The sequence below is a fragment of the Trachemys scripta genome, chromosome 2, assembly GCF_013100865.1.
Source record: "Trachemys scripta elegans isolate TJP31775 chromosome 2, CAS_Tse_1.0, whole genome shotgun sequence".
Classification (NCBI taxonomy): domain Eukaryota; kingdom Metazoa; phylum Chordata; order Testudines; family Emydidae; genus Trachemys; species Trachemys scripta.
Genome location: NC_048299.1, coordinates 80,024,630 through 80,039,680, shown reverse-complemented (window position 1 = coordinate 80,039,680; position 15,051 = coordinate 80,024,630).

The window sequence follows — 15,051 nt, the reverse complement described above, 5'->3', positions numbered from 1 at the left end:
ATCGCGTATCTTTGCACCCGGTAGACAGCACACCCTTCTGTTCTCCGGATCCGCCCTGGTCACAGGCCTATCCAATCTCCTCAGTAAAGAGTCTCCAATTACATACACCTGCCGTCGCCTGGCAACAGTGCAATCTAGTAATCTAGTCTCCGATCCCTCTAGTCCTGACCTGTGTCTGCTCCTATCTTCTCTTATGCTCCCCCTTATTCCTTCCTCTATCCTCTGGTGGCCCATAATTGGTGCTGTCTCCATCAACTCCTCCCCCCTCTCTCTCGGACTAGCCGCTCTTCTCTTCTTCCTCACCCTCTCAGCTTCAGTCACCACCTGCTGCCCCTCTACCTCGTTATCCAAACACTCAAACCTATTCCTGAGTTCTATTCCCCCCTCACTGGCCCTCCTTTTCCTTGGCCTGCTTCTCACAGTCACATGCTTCCACTTACCTTGATCTCCCCCTTCCATTCCCCTCTCGCTGTCATCTACTACTGCCTCCTTCTGCACCCTAGAGCCTTCCCCTTCAGCCCCGCCTTGCCTATCCTCCATCAGCTGCTCAAACCCCCGCCTAAACTCCACCAGGGTCTCTACCTGCATCTCCAGCCCCTTAACCTTTTCCTCCAGTAACACTATAAGGCGACACTTCATACACACATACCTTTGTTCCAGGTCTCCTGCTAGGACTATATACATACCACAGCTTCCACATGCAGCCATCTGCATTCTGTCTGCTGCTGCTGCTTGGCTCATGGCTGCTGCAGTCTCTGCCCACAGCACCTGGGGAAACAGAGCACACACCACACCCCACCCTCCTGCCTCCCCCTTTACCTCCCCCTGCAAACTCCCTCTCAAACTCCCCTGTTAGCCGCCCTGTTTGCTGCCTCCGGTGCCGCTGCTGATGATCTGAAAGATAAAAGAACAGAGGTCTACCCCTTCTGGGTAGTCAGTCATTGCTTAAAATATTTCCTTTATATGCACATACTCTTGTTGATTTTAGGCAAAACAGAGGAATTACCCCATATTTCCTTGTATTTGTTTCATAGGCAGCCCAGGTTTCAGTGGCTTCTACCTTATTAGTTAGAAAATTGCATTAATACAGATGCTTTCTGGCTTGCTTCCAGATCCAAAGCTATCCACAGCTTAAAGATTCTTACGTAAAAAGGGTCACAATTAACTTTCCCAGACTTTTGATTGCCTTTTACTTCTAACTCCTGCTTTCAAACACCCAGTGATCTTATCGGAGCACGAACCCCAGGGGCTGCGGTGAAGCAGAGAAAAGGGGCAAAACACCCCGTTGGCGCCGTTCCCAATTCGCCGCAGCCGTCCGGAGTCCAATGTCCGAACTAGGAGAGTCCCGGCGGAGTCGCCAGAAACTGTTACCGAAATATCGGGTCCACCTAGCTGAGAGCCAATAACAGCCAGACAGGGATAAGGAAGAGTTGCTTTATTCTGCAGAAGAAAGGAAAGCTTTGTACCTTGGTACAAAAACTCTGCATCCCACTGTGATTTCCTCAGCAGCTCTGCCCAGGGTTCTGCGCCTGGAGTTTGCTCTCTCTCTACAAGAGTGTACACCCGTTACCAACAGCCTTCACTAAGCAAAGTAAATTTTTTCTTAGGGCAAAAGCATCACAGAGAAAACATTGTAAAATAATAAAAGGTTCTACACATGTACTAAACGGACCAGAAATTGCCCATCAGTTCTTTGGGGCCCTGGTCCTTCCAACCTTTCTGCAGGGACCAGAGATCACATCATTTTGCTGAATCGAATGGAAGGTCCTGAGTCTGTTTAAACTCAATCTTGTATACCACAGTCTTGCTTAGTCCCCCAGACTCCTGAATACAAGTAAAATTAGTCCTTCCCCCTATTCCCCAGGAGGCCAAGCTTCAAAGCCTGACTAGATAGCCAGTCTTGGGATTTTTGCATTAATCATCCCTTGGTGAGTCCAGGAACACAAAAATATACATAGCCCTCTGTATCAAGACAGGTAATGGATATTCCACAGGCTCATACACATGGCCCACCTTAGTATCATTGCTGTTGAAGATATGTTTGTGCTCATATCTGTCACAACAGTAGCCATCAATATTGGATCAGTGCTTTGTGTTTGGTTAACTTGTGCAACTATAACTGAGATTTTCAAAACCAATTAATGGGATTTGGACTCCCAGTTTGCATTAAAATGAATTAGAATGGACTATCCAAAACCCCTAACCTGCTTTGAAAATCTCAGCCTACAAGTAAATTAGTTTGTTCCTTCCAGTGAAAATGGCAAACTCCACAAGCCGAAGCACAAAAGCATAGGATTTCAGGGGCTGGGCTCGAAGTACATCCATATGGATGGTGGTGAAATGCCTCTTTGTATTGCCCCTCCCTCCTCCAAATGAAATATGAGATACAGGAGAGGCACAGTGCAGCAACTTCTTTTAGGGCTGGATTTAAGGATGTTATAATGCCTCCCAGTTGAGAAAAAGGAAAGCTGTACATTGTGTCATGAGATAAGGAGAAGTCAGAAAGGTCCCAGTCCTGCACACACTTATATACATGTGTAACTTTAGTTGCATGAGCAGTCCCATTGAAATCAGCTGTGCTGACCAGAGCTTTTTGAGGCATTTAATAATTTGAGATATTCCTATCTCATAGAACTGGAAGGGACTTTGAAAGGTCATCAAGTCTAGCCCCCTGCCTTCACTAGCAGGCCCAAGTACTGATCTTTGCCCCAGATCCCTAAGTGGCCCCCTCAAGGATTGAGCTCACAACCCTGGGTTTAAGCAGGCCAGTTCTCAAACCACTGAGCTATTCCTTCCCCTACTACTACCCACCTATTTGTGTGGGAGAAGTAGATGCCCCGTGGCAGCTGTCCCGTTCCCTGCCCCCTTATACAGACCAGTGCTGCAGATAGCTTGTACAGAAGAATAAAAGGGGCAGCTTCACAGGCACGAAAGATGGCTCATAATAACAGTGCTCTTTTAGCTCTGAATAGAAACGTGGCTATAGCAGCACACACTAGCCTATTGTAGAACACCTGAGCAAATCTAGGTCTTTCATTCTAAAAAAGTCTCAGATCACGCCTGGGACCATGTGAGCACTGACCAGTTATTTCCGACAGTATGCTCAAAGAGCACACCCTCCTCCTTCAACTGTCTTCCATTTCCTTTGAGAGGTTTTTGGTCATCAATTAGAAGTTAAAGGTTCGTGGATACTAATTTTATTACTGGAAATGAGTGCTGTGCATCTCACACACTTTCCACAGAACGAGTTAGTTGGCCGGAGCCTGCCTTTGGATAGACACACAGAATTCCCACTGAAGTCAATTAAAAACTGAAGCTTTGATCAGGGCCGCCCAGAGGAGGGGGCAAGTGGGACAATTTGCCCCAGGCTCCAGGCCCCGCGGGGGCCCCCATGAGAATGGCAGAAACCCGCCCCCGCCATCCCCCCGGCGCGTCAGCGTGTTCTGGACAGTGCTGCAGCCACGTGGCTTCGGCGGGCCTGAGCTCCTCTCCACTCAGAGCCGCGTGGTAAGGGGGCAGGACTGTGAGTTCCAGGCCGAGCGGCTCCTCCCCTTACCACCTGGCTCTGAGCGTGGAGGAGCTCAGGCCCCCCTGGAGCCAGGCAGCTGCAGCGCTGTCCAGGGCCGCTCCTGGACGCGCGCGCTGAGGCGCCGCGAGGTGGGGGTAAGCAGCCGAGGCCGGAGGGGTTGGATAAGGGGCAGGGAGTCCCAGGGACAGTCAGGGGACAGGGAAGGGGGGTTGGAAGGGGCAGAGGTTCTGGGGGGGGCGGTCAGGGGACAGGGAAGGGGGGGTTGGATTGGAGGGATTTCGGGGAGGGTCAGGGGACAAGGAGCAGGATGGGTCAGGGATTCTAAAAAATTCTCATTTCATTTGAAATGTTTAGCAGGGTTTTTATTTGTTTGTTTGTTTTTGTCTTTCTGCTTCTTGGTGAAACAAGAACCAAAAAAGCCTCCAAGGTTTTCAATTTGTTGTTGCCCTTCTACCCCGCCTCTTTTCTCTCCCTCTTTACCTTTTTCTCTCCCCGCTCCGAGAAGGAAGAGGAGGCGAGGAGAAGGAAAGCCCAAGAGAGGAAAAGCTCAATGAAAATCATTTTTAAAGACTTTAATTTAAGTGGAAAACAAATGTTGAATGAAACAACATTTTTCTACACATTTTTTCTTAAATGTTGTTTTGATTGAACAAAAAAATCACCCAGCTTTAGTTGTAACCGCACGGGCTTCTGTATGCTCCTTATGCCTAGCCTGACTGGCCCACTGGCCTGAGTTCAGTCTCATAGGGGGCACCTGCTCAATATAGCTTGCTTACCTTAACTCTCAGCTTCTCACCCAGCCTCTCTCCCAGTGCCTAAATATCTGGCTGAAACTGTTACTTCTGCTGGATGGCATGAGCACAGTCCTCCTTCTGACCTATAACTGAGTCACTCCTTGGGCAAAGAAGAAAAATAATGTATTTCTGCTCTTCAAATTAACCACAAGATATTTCTACATTATTTTAGCCAAGTATGTGAAATAGTGGGTGAAAAACTGGTTGAAGGACAGTAATCAAGGAATGGTTATCAATGATACACTTTCAAACTGGGAAATGTGTCCAGCAGGTCCCAGAGGGGTCCAGTACTATTCAATATTTTCATAAATCAATTGGATAATGGAGTCGAAAGGTCACTTATGCAATTTGCAGATGACACCAGGCTGGAGGGGTTGAAAGCACTTTGGAGGACAGGGTTAGAATTTGAAATGCCCTTGATAAATTGGAGGATTGGTCTGAAATCAGCAGATGAAATTCAATAAAAACAAGTGCAGAGTACTACACTTAGGAATGAAAAATCAAATGCATAATTACAAAATGGGGAATAACTAGCTAGGCAATAGTGCTGCTGGAAAGGATCTGGGGATTATAGTGAATCACAAAGTAAATGTGTCAACAATATGATGCAGCTGCAAAAGAGACTATCATACTAGGTTGTTATGACATATGTTGCAACCTTGCGCAGTATCTCTGGGGATACATACTGTATTAAGCTTATGAATGGTTTATGTATCACTGTGGGCCAGGGACTGTATGCAACTTGGGGCAGTGGAGGAGAGTGAGGGGGAATGATATCACAGCTCCTCCAGGAACTAAAAGCAGTGGATGGTGATTTAAGGTGAATCACTCAGGTTGTAAAGACCTCCAGAGAGGTACCATGCCTGGGGACGCTTGCATAAACCGGTTCAAACTAGGTTTTCCAGAGACCAACGGACTAAGAAAGGATATTTGGCCTAAAAAGTCTGCATTTAAACTGACTCAGGGCCTTCTTTTGATTCAGCAAGCAGACAAGTCCTTCTGACCAAAGAGGCAAACCTTCCAGAAGGGCTGGAAGGACTTTGGCTTACTAGGGCCCCCATCAGATTGAGCAGTGACATCTGATAAGCTTTTAGATTGTGTCATAAACATACAGTTAAGGGTTAATTCCTCTTTTACCTGTAACGGGTTAAGAAGCTCACATACCCTAGCTGACACCTGACCAACAGGACCAATAAGGAGACAAGATACTTTCAAATCTGGGAGGGAGGAAAGTCTTTGTTTGTCTGTCTGTTGTTGTGTGTGCTTTTGCTGGAGAAGATCAAGGAGGCAAGCCATCTAACTCCATTAAAATTCAAAAGTTTTGGATTTATTTTAAGCAGAATTTGTTTATTGTTTCTTTAAACAATCAAACACAGCAAGCAGCAAATATTTGACCACACACTTCTGAAACTCCAAATCATGTTCAGGTTTGGGCAGACTTATTTCAGCTTTTCAATTAAAAATACCACAACAAATTTTGAAGGAAACCAGACATTGTCCGTGATTTTTTTCTGTTTTTTAAAACCCCCTAGTTTTCGATCCAAAACAAGTTTTGACGGAAAATATTTGTCCAACCCTTTCAATGAGCTTTAGTGCCTTTTAGCACTAGCTGATGCTGAGAACCAGTGATACCTTGTAAAGGTGACTTGAAAAGAAATTTTCTCAAAACTGGGTTTGTGCTGAGATGCGGAAGGTTTTTAAATGTTTATTTTTCCCAGGGCCGCCCTGGGGGGGGGGGGTGTGGGGGGGTGGAGGGGTAAGCGGGGCAATTTTCCCCGGGCCCCACAGGGCCCCCCACGAAAATACAGTGTTCTATAGTATTGCAACTTTTTTTTATGGAAGGGGCCCCCAAAATTGCTTTGCCCCAGGCCCCCTGAATCCTCTGGGTTTGATAATATGCAGTGACTGCATAAGCAGAAGTGATGAGCATTCCATTTCATGGGGTGAGGCCCAAGTTTTTGTTGCCGTCTCTAAACTATTTAGTTTCCCAAGATTAAATATAACCTTCATGCTGCAAATATGAGAACTGCTAAACACTGCAGTACCTGGACACTTTCGGCCAAATTCTCAGCTGGTATACATGAACATAGCTCCATTGACTTCAGTGGTATTTCATCCATTTACACCAAATAAGAATTTGGCCCTTTTTGAACAGTACCTTTAAGACCATAGTGACTGGTCACTCACTGCTGGCAAAAATACAGGTATGATCCCTTTTATAACGAAGGCCTGTCACAACGCCAAGTATAAAATGAACTGTCCAAAATTGGTGGCACTGGTAGCACCTGGTTCTCTCTTGTTATCTGCCTGTGGCACATAGTTTAGTTCCCTACGGCTTGAGATGTTTTGGACTAATAGTGGGCTTAAGATAGGGATATCTAAGTAAAATTTAATGGTCTCTGACATTCAGGAGGTTAAACTAGATCATCTGATCCCTTCTGACCTTGAACTCTATAAAGGTATGAACAAATGCTTGCAGACAGTGAGGGCTCAGTTCATTTCAGTCTCTATGCTGGTGAAAGTGCTGCAGATCCTGGTAGAGAGTTCCCTCATGGCTGCAGAAAAATCACCCCATTACATTTCCTTGACTGGTGAGCCATGTGGAGGACCGGCACAGCCCCAAAAGATGGCAATGCTGGCTAGGACAAGGGCAACTAGGGGGAGGGCATGGCCAAGATAGTTAGGGCATGCAGAGACTGAGTACATCCCTGCTTGAATGTCTGCTGATGGAGCATCTATGGAGGGAAGGCAGTAGGGTTAAAAACTGCCTACTTTTCCTTGGGACTGAATGGGCCTTCCCTCTGCTTTTTCTGGGAAAAGAAGGACAGAGAACGCTCGGTGGCAGAGGGAGAGGTTGGAAAGGCTAGGCAAGTAGGAAAGATTAGGTTTTTTTAACCACATTGGGCCTGATTCTCTGTTACCTCGTCACCAGTCAGATTTGGCAGCATTTTACATCCATTTTTTACTCCCTCTGCTCTGGGATAAGCGACTGCACAGCATGGCAGGCCATGGAGCACCAGAACCATTGGGATCTGTGGGACCAAGAAAGCAAATCATTCTGTTAAGAGTTTTCTTCTTTACATATCACTTGATCCTTAATGATTACCCTCACAATTACTGCAATGGATGAACGAAATGAATGAATGACAGACAACCTCTTTGCTAGATAAATACACTAAAGAAAGCACCTGTTTTCAGGAACTAGTTTAGCTATCAGGTTATATAACGTAATGTCTACTTAGCTGACCAGACAAAGTTACAGAGGCATTTAAAAAACCATTTTATAAAGAAAAAGAATCACCTCTCTTTTTTGGCTGCATTTTGAACCCTTAGGTTATTTTAATTAAATTCAGTGTTGGTTCTTTTCATTTTGAGGGGTTTTTTTATATTTAGCCTCAGGAATCAAAGGAATTTCATATTTTCTCTTGTTAGGGAGAACAGTGAGTAGCCAGTGAGGCTATTCAGACTTCCACCTGCAGAAGAGACATACACATTCATTTTTACCTTTGCCTCCCTCCCCTCTCTTATGTACTAACCGTGGGCTCAAGTGTGAGCCTTCCGACTTCCTTGCGGGCTACCCACATTGAGGCCAGAGAGTGTGGGGAATGGAGCAGCTGACACCAGGCTGCTAACCCTTCTCCCGTGCAGACGTGGAGGCAGTAGACAGAGCCTTAGTTCTGGCCCCAATGCACTAGCCAGCTGGGTCAGCACAGAGAGGGAAAGTATGCTGCATCAAGAGATGGTCCCCGTTCTGCGGTTGGAGAAGCAGAATTGCATGCTGCCCCTGACTCGGGGCAGAATGCAAAATGCCAATCCAGCCCCATACAGAAACAATATAACTACAGCTATGTGAACCTGCTGATCTAGGCAGAGTTACTGAAATTTTGTCAGACATTTGATTTTCTTCTAATTACCCTTTGCAATCACTAGACTGTGAAGCAAAATCCCGAGAAAGTCTAATGTCACAATTGTGCTGGCCAATGCCCACATTCGGTGTCAGCCAGTTGGTAGAACTATACTGCTCACTACCCATTGCTACTAGGTCTTAAAGTCAGGATTTTCAGACACTGATGACAACAAGACAAATACCATGAAGGACAGACTGAATTGCTACCGGTAATGGGTTTTTCCATCTTTAACTTCTGCTACCCTGTGTACCAGTTTAGTTGTTTGGCAGATCATGCTGTCCTGCCACATGAGGCAATGGACCTTGATATAGCATCACAAAATAGGGTATTACAAGAGAGAATTTTGTCATTATACAGAAAAAATGCCCGTGGAGACCACATATCCATTTGCAGCTACTTTTATTTATAAGTATGTCTAGTATCAGGTCAACTGTTCTCCTCTTGATGACTAAAAACTACAGACAGAGGGAGGAGGGTGCATTTTGCTAAGCCCTAGGCTTGTATTTTTTGCATACTGGCTGCCAATGTAGTTTTTGGAGAGTGGGTGTAACTGACGTCAGCAATCCTATCATGGGACCTGATCTAACTCCTGTTACGATCAATGGAAAAAAACCTCCAGTTCCTAAAGGAAAATGGATTGGATCCTGAGGGAGCATGGGCCTGATCCGAAACCCATTGATGTCAGTCAAAGAAAAACTGCCATTGACTTCAATGGGCTTTGGATCAGGGTGCAAAAGAGCACCCACGTTCTGCAGCTTTCACAGCTCTCAGGTAAGTTTCAAGGAAAGGTTGATTGGAAGCGTATTACAGTATTCTGTGTGGTGTACTGAGGACTGTGTTGGAATTGCAAGCTATCACTTTAAGAGTGGGAGTATTTCCTGGCCCTGCTTGCAGGCTATGGGGCTCTGTAGGGAAGCATGTGGGAGCAGCAGTCAGTCTGGAGACAGACATACTATAGTAAGGTATGGTGAGCTGTGCCTCTCTGTTTTAGGGAGCAGCCTACATGGTCTCTCTCTGTTTTGGGGTTCTTATGTATTAGAGTTCTGGAGTTTAAGAAATAAGGCAGAGTACATTGCAACCTTCCAGAAAGAGGTTTTATATTCTTATCTAACTTCTCTGTTTGTATGTCCTGAATATAACACTCTGGATGTGGCAAGTAATAACAAACTACCAACTTGAACATTGTACATTATATAGAAATCCATTTCTAACAGCCTCTCCACTGGAAATACCAGCCAGCAAAATATAAAACTTCCTTGACTCAAACTGAGATTCAGGTGAATTAGCTGGCTGGGTATGAAAGGTGAAAGGCCCATAATTTTCTATAAATAGAGATAGTGAAATAGTGAAAAAAAATTCCACAAGTATTTGTTCATATTTCAACTGCATAAAGCCCATTTTGTGCCCACTTCCTGCAATTATTTACACAATGGGGGTTCACACTCATGAATGCTTTCAGAAAGCAGGTTTTAGTTTCATATGTTCAAATGCTCCTAAGAATTTTGGTTCTCATTAATATTAATACAAATTGGGAATCCAGCTCTCTTAGGCAGCTTTGAAATTCTCATCCTTAAAATTCCCTTTTCATGACCGTACATACCAGACCACCAGCCAATCAGGGGATAGAAACAATACCATGTGACTTATTTCACCAATCACAAATGAAGCCACAACTTGAATTTCGTAGCGGAATCTAGAGTTTAAAATATTCCAGAAGAAAAATTCTTTCAATACTTTAGAATAATGAATACATATGAGAAAATCTCAATCTGTTTTCAGACTTCCTATATGCACAGAGAGAGGCAGAATTAACCAATTTGTTCAACTGTAGCTATACTTTTTCCAGAACCTAAGACTGAAAACAAAAAAACTTGGTGTGAACTGAATAGCTTTTCCAGAGTAATATCTAACAGAATGTGGATTGAGGGCAGGACATGTTCAGAGAAGAGTAGGTTGCAGAAAATGTATGGCTACTTGATTTGTTCTTGACAATGATGGATAGACTTTTTCAGAGCGGAGTATTTTTTAAAAAAACATTTGAACATCTCTCTCTTCCTTCCTCCTCTCAACAATTTGCTGTAACTTTATATAAAATATTACATTTCTTGCTAAATTGAGGCAAAGTGCAATTTATTATTGTTTATATTACAGTAGCACCTATAAGCACCAGCTGAGATCAGGGTCCCGTTGTGCTAGGCACTGTATAAACCTATAGAAAGAGAGGCAGTGCCTTCCTGAAAGAGCTCACAATGTAAAGGCCAATCCTGCAAAGCGAACTGCTTTTAGATTATTTTCTTCTTTTGATCCAACTGTGGAACACCTATTGATGCTAGGGGTTGCCCGTGCAGAAGAGAGCAATCTATAACCATATAAGAAATAATTAGATTATTAAAAATAAAGGGAGTACCCACTCAGTTTGATGACATGAAACAGTTAAACATGGTTCAAGCCAGAGCAGTGAGAGGTTGTGTCACCACCTACCCTGTAACCCTTGATGTTTTAAATGCTCTGCTGCTCTGACTCTCAGCCTGAACACCAACAGTCAGCAGATAAGCATGCAGGTCCCTGAGTGTCTGTACAGCCCTGGTTCAGCACTCTGAGCCCAGCAGCCTGTGAGCAGTAAATACAACATCTGAAGAGGCTCTTAGAAGATATTATGGATAGTGAATGATCAGCTGTTGTGACCTGCACAGGATGTGCCATGTTTGTCTTTCTCCCAGAGGATAGAAGTGACATCATCTGTACAAAGTGCAAGCTGGTCTCCGTATTGGAATAGAAGGTCAAAGGACTAGACACCCAAGTATCAACCCTGTGTTGCATCACAGAAAATGAAGACTTTCTGGATAGAAGTCAGCATTTGGTACTGCAGGCACAGCATGCTGAAGAATCAGAAAGGGCAGTGCAGAATGGGGAAGAAAATTGGGAGCATGTGACCTCCAGAAGAAGAAAGTGGAGAACTCATGTACCCCCAATGCAGATAGAGGTAAGAAACCATTTTCAGGCTTTCTGCACAGGTACTATGGTGGAGAATGGTTTGGAAGAGTCATTTGAGGGAAGGGATCAGAAGGGGACCCCATCGAGCAGAAGGCATGGGATGCATTGTCCTAGGAATGGGGGTTCCACGATCACCACTCCCAAGAGGAGCATACGAGTGGTGATAGTAAGGGGGGACGGAGTCAGCCACCTCCATCCAGACCAGGAGACTCGAGAAGCATGCTGCTTGCCTGGAGCTAGAAGTCAGGATGTGACGGAATGTCTGCTGAACTGATCAAGCCCTTGGACCACTACCCCTTCCTACTTCTCCATGTGGGCACGAATGATACTGCCAAGAATGACCTTGAGCCAGGGCCAGTGCAACCACTAGGCGAACTAGGTGGGCACCTAAAAGCCCGCTCAGGTGAGGAGGTGGAGTGGAGGTGAGCTGGGGTGGGGAGGGCCGCCCGCAGTAACGGGGGGAAAGGGGGTACACAGGGGAACTGCTCCCCGCCCCAGATCACCTCCACTCTGCCTCCTCCGCTGAGCACACAGCCCCCGTTCTAGTTCTCCTCCAATTGACGCCGCAAGCCTGGGAGGGGAGGAGAATTAGAGCGGCGCCGGCATGCTCAGCGGAGGAGGCGGAGCGGAGGTGAGCTGGAGCAGGCTCCCCGGGTGAGGGTTAGCTTCCATGGGAGGGGCTCCCCAGGTGGGGTTAGCTGCCACAGAGGGGCGGGGGGCGGGGTTAGCTGGGTGTGGGGGTGGTGCAAAGTGGAAGTTTAGCCTAGGGCACGAAACTTCCTTGCACCGGCCCTGCCTTGAGCAGGTCACTTCAGACAACGTGACTGTGGGAAGAAGGATAAAGGAATTTGAGGCAGAAGTCATTTTCTCGTCCATCCTCCCTGTTCAAGGAAAAGGCCCAGGTAGGGACTATTGAATTGTGGAGGTAAATACGTGGTTGCGCAGGTGGTGTCGGAGAGAGGGCTTTGGAGTCTTCAACCATGGGATGTTGTTCCAGGAAGAAGGATTGCTAGGAAGAGATGTGATCCACCTAACAAAGAGAGGGAAGAGCATCTTTGCAGACAGGCTTGCTAACCTAGTGAGGAGGGCTTTAAACTAGGTTCGCTGGGGGATGGTGACCTAAGCCTGGAGGTATGTGGGGAAGTGGGGTACCGGGAGGAAATACAAGAAGGAGGGTGCAATAGGGGAGGCCTCCTGATTCGTACTGAGAAAATAGGGCAATCGGCTAGTTATCTTAGGTGCCTGTACACTAACGCAAGAAGCCTGGGAAACAAGCAGGAAGAATTGGAAGTCCTGGCACAGTCAAGGAACTATGATGTGATTGGTATAATAGAGACTTGGTGGGGTAACTCACATGTCTGGAGCACTGTCATGGATGGGTATAAACTGTTCAGGAAGGACAGGCAGGGGAGAAAAGGTGGAGGAGTTGCACTATATATAGGACAGCAGTATTATTGCTTAGAGCTCCAGTATGAAACTGGAGAAAAGTCTGTTGAGATTCTTTGGGTTAAGTTTAGAGTCAAGAGCAAGAAGGGTGATGTCATGGTGGGCGTCTGCAATAGACCAGCAGACCAGGAGGATGAGGTAGACGAAGCTTTCTTCAGACAACTAACAGAAGTTTCCAGATCATAGGCACTGGTTCTGATGGGGGACTTCAATCACTCTGACATCTGCTGGGAGAGCAATACAGCAGTGCACAGACAATCCAGGAAGTTTTTGGAGAGTGTTGGGGACAACTTCCTGGTGCAAATGCTGGAGGAACCAACTAGGGGCCATACTCCTCTTGACCTGCTGTTCACAAACAGGGAAGAATTGGTAGGGCAAGTAAAAGTGGGTGGCAATCTGGGCAGCAGTGGCCATGAGATGGTTGAGTTCAGGATCCTCACAAAAGGAAGAAAGGGGAGCAGCAGAATATGGACCCTGGACTTTAGAAAAGCAGACTTTGACTCCCTCAGGGAACTGATGGGCAGGATCCTCTGGGAGGCTAATATGAGGGGAAAAGGAGTCCAGGAAAGCTGGCTGTATTTTAAAGAAGTATTATTGAGGGCGCAGGAACAAACCAGCCCGATGAGCAGAAAGAATAGCAAATATGGCAGGCAACCAACTTAGCTTAACAGAGAAATCTTCGGTGAGCTTAAACAGAAAAACAAAGCTTACAAGAAGTGGAAACTTAGACAGATGACAAGGGAAGAGTATAAAAATATTGCTCAAGCATGCAGGCGTGCAATCAGGAAGGCCAAAGCACAATTGGAGTTGCCGCTAGTCAGAGATGGTGGGTGGGGAAGGATAGCTCAGTGGTTTGAGCATTGGCCTGCTAAACCCAGGATTGTGAGTTCAATCCTTGAAGAGGCCATTTAGGGAACTGGGGTAAAAATATGTCTGGGGGTTGGTCCTGCTTTGAGCAGGGGGTTGGACTAGATGACCTCCTGAGGTCCCTTCCAACCCTATGATTCTAAGGGATGTGAAGAGTAACAAGAAGGGTATCTATAGGTATGTTAGTAACAAGAAGAATGTCAGGAAAAGTGTGGGTCCCTTACTGAATGGGGGAGGCAACCTAGTGACAGATGTGGAAAAAGCTGAAGTACTCAATGCTTTTTTTGCCTCAGTCTTTACAGACAAGGTCAGCTCCCAGACTGCTGCAACTGGGCAGCACAGCATGGGGAGGAGGTGACCAGCCCTCTGTGGAGAAAGAAGAGGTTCAGGACTATTTAAAAAAGCTGGACGAGCACAAATCCATGGGGCCAGATGCGCTGCATCCGAGGGTGCTGAGGGAGTTGACTGATGTGACTGCATAGCCATTGGCCATTATCTTTGAAAACTCGTGGAGATCGGGAGAGGTCCTGGATGATTGGAAAAAGGCAAATATAGTGCCCATCTTTTAAAAAGAGAAGAAGAAAAATCCAGAGAACTACAGACCGGTCAGCCTCACCTCAGATCCTGGAAAAATCATGGAGCAGGTCCTCAAGGAATCCATTTTGAAGCACTTGGAGGAGGGGAAGGTGATTAGGAACAGTCAACAAGGATTCACCAAGGGCACGTCATGCCTGACCAATCTGATTGCCTTCTATGATGAGATAACTGGCTCTGTGGATATGGGGAAAGTGGTGGACGTGATATATCTTGACTTTAGCAAAACGTTTGACATGGTCTCCCACAGTATTCTTGCCATCAAGTTAAAAAAGTATGGATTGGATGAGTGGACTATAACATGGATAGAAATCTGGCTAGATCGTCGGGCTCAATGGGTCGTGACCAATGGCTCGATGTCTAGCTGGCAGCTGATATCAAGCGGAGTGCCCCAGGGGTCAGTCTTGTGGCCCGTTTTGTTCAACATCTTCATTAATGGATGATGGGATGGATTGCACCCCCAGCAAGTTTGCGGATGACACTAAGCTGGGGGGAGAGATGGATACGCTGAAGGGTAGGGATAGGGTCCAGAGTGACCTAGACAAATTGAAGGACTGAGCCTAAAGAAATCTGATGAGGCTTAACAAGGACAAGTGCAGAGTCCTGCACTTAGGACAGAAGAATCCCATGCACTGCTACAGGTTGGGGACCGACTGGCTAAGCAGCAGTTCTGCAGAAAAGGACCTGGGGATTACAGTGGACAAGAACCTGGATATCAGTCAGCAGTGTGCCCTTGTTGCCAAGAAGGCTAACAGCATATTGGGCTACATTAGTAGGAGCATTGCCAGCAGATCGAGGGAAGTAATTATTCCCCTCTATTCAGTACTGGTGAGGCCACATCGGGGGTTTTTCACCCTCTTTCCCCCCCCCCCCCCCCCCCGGCAACTACAGAAAGGATGTGGACAAATTTGAGAGAATC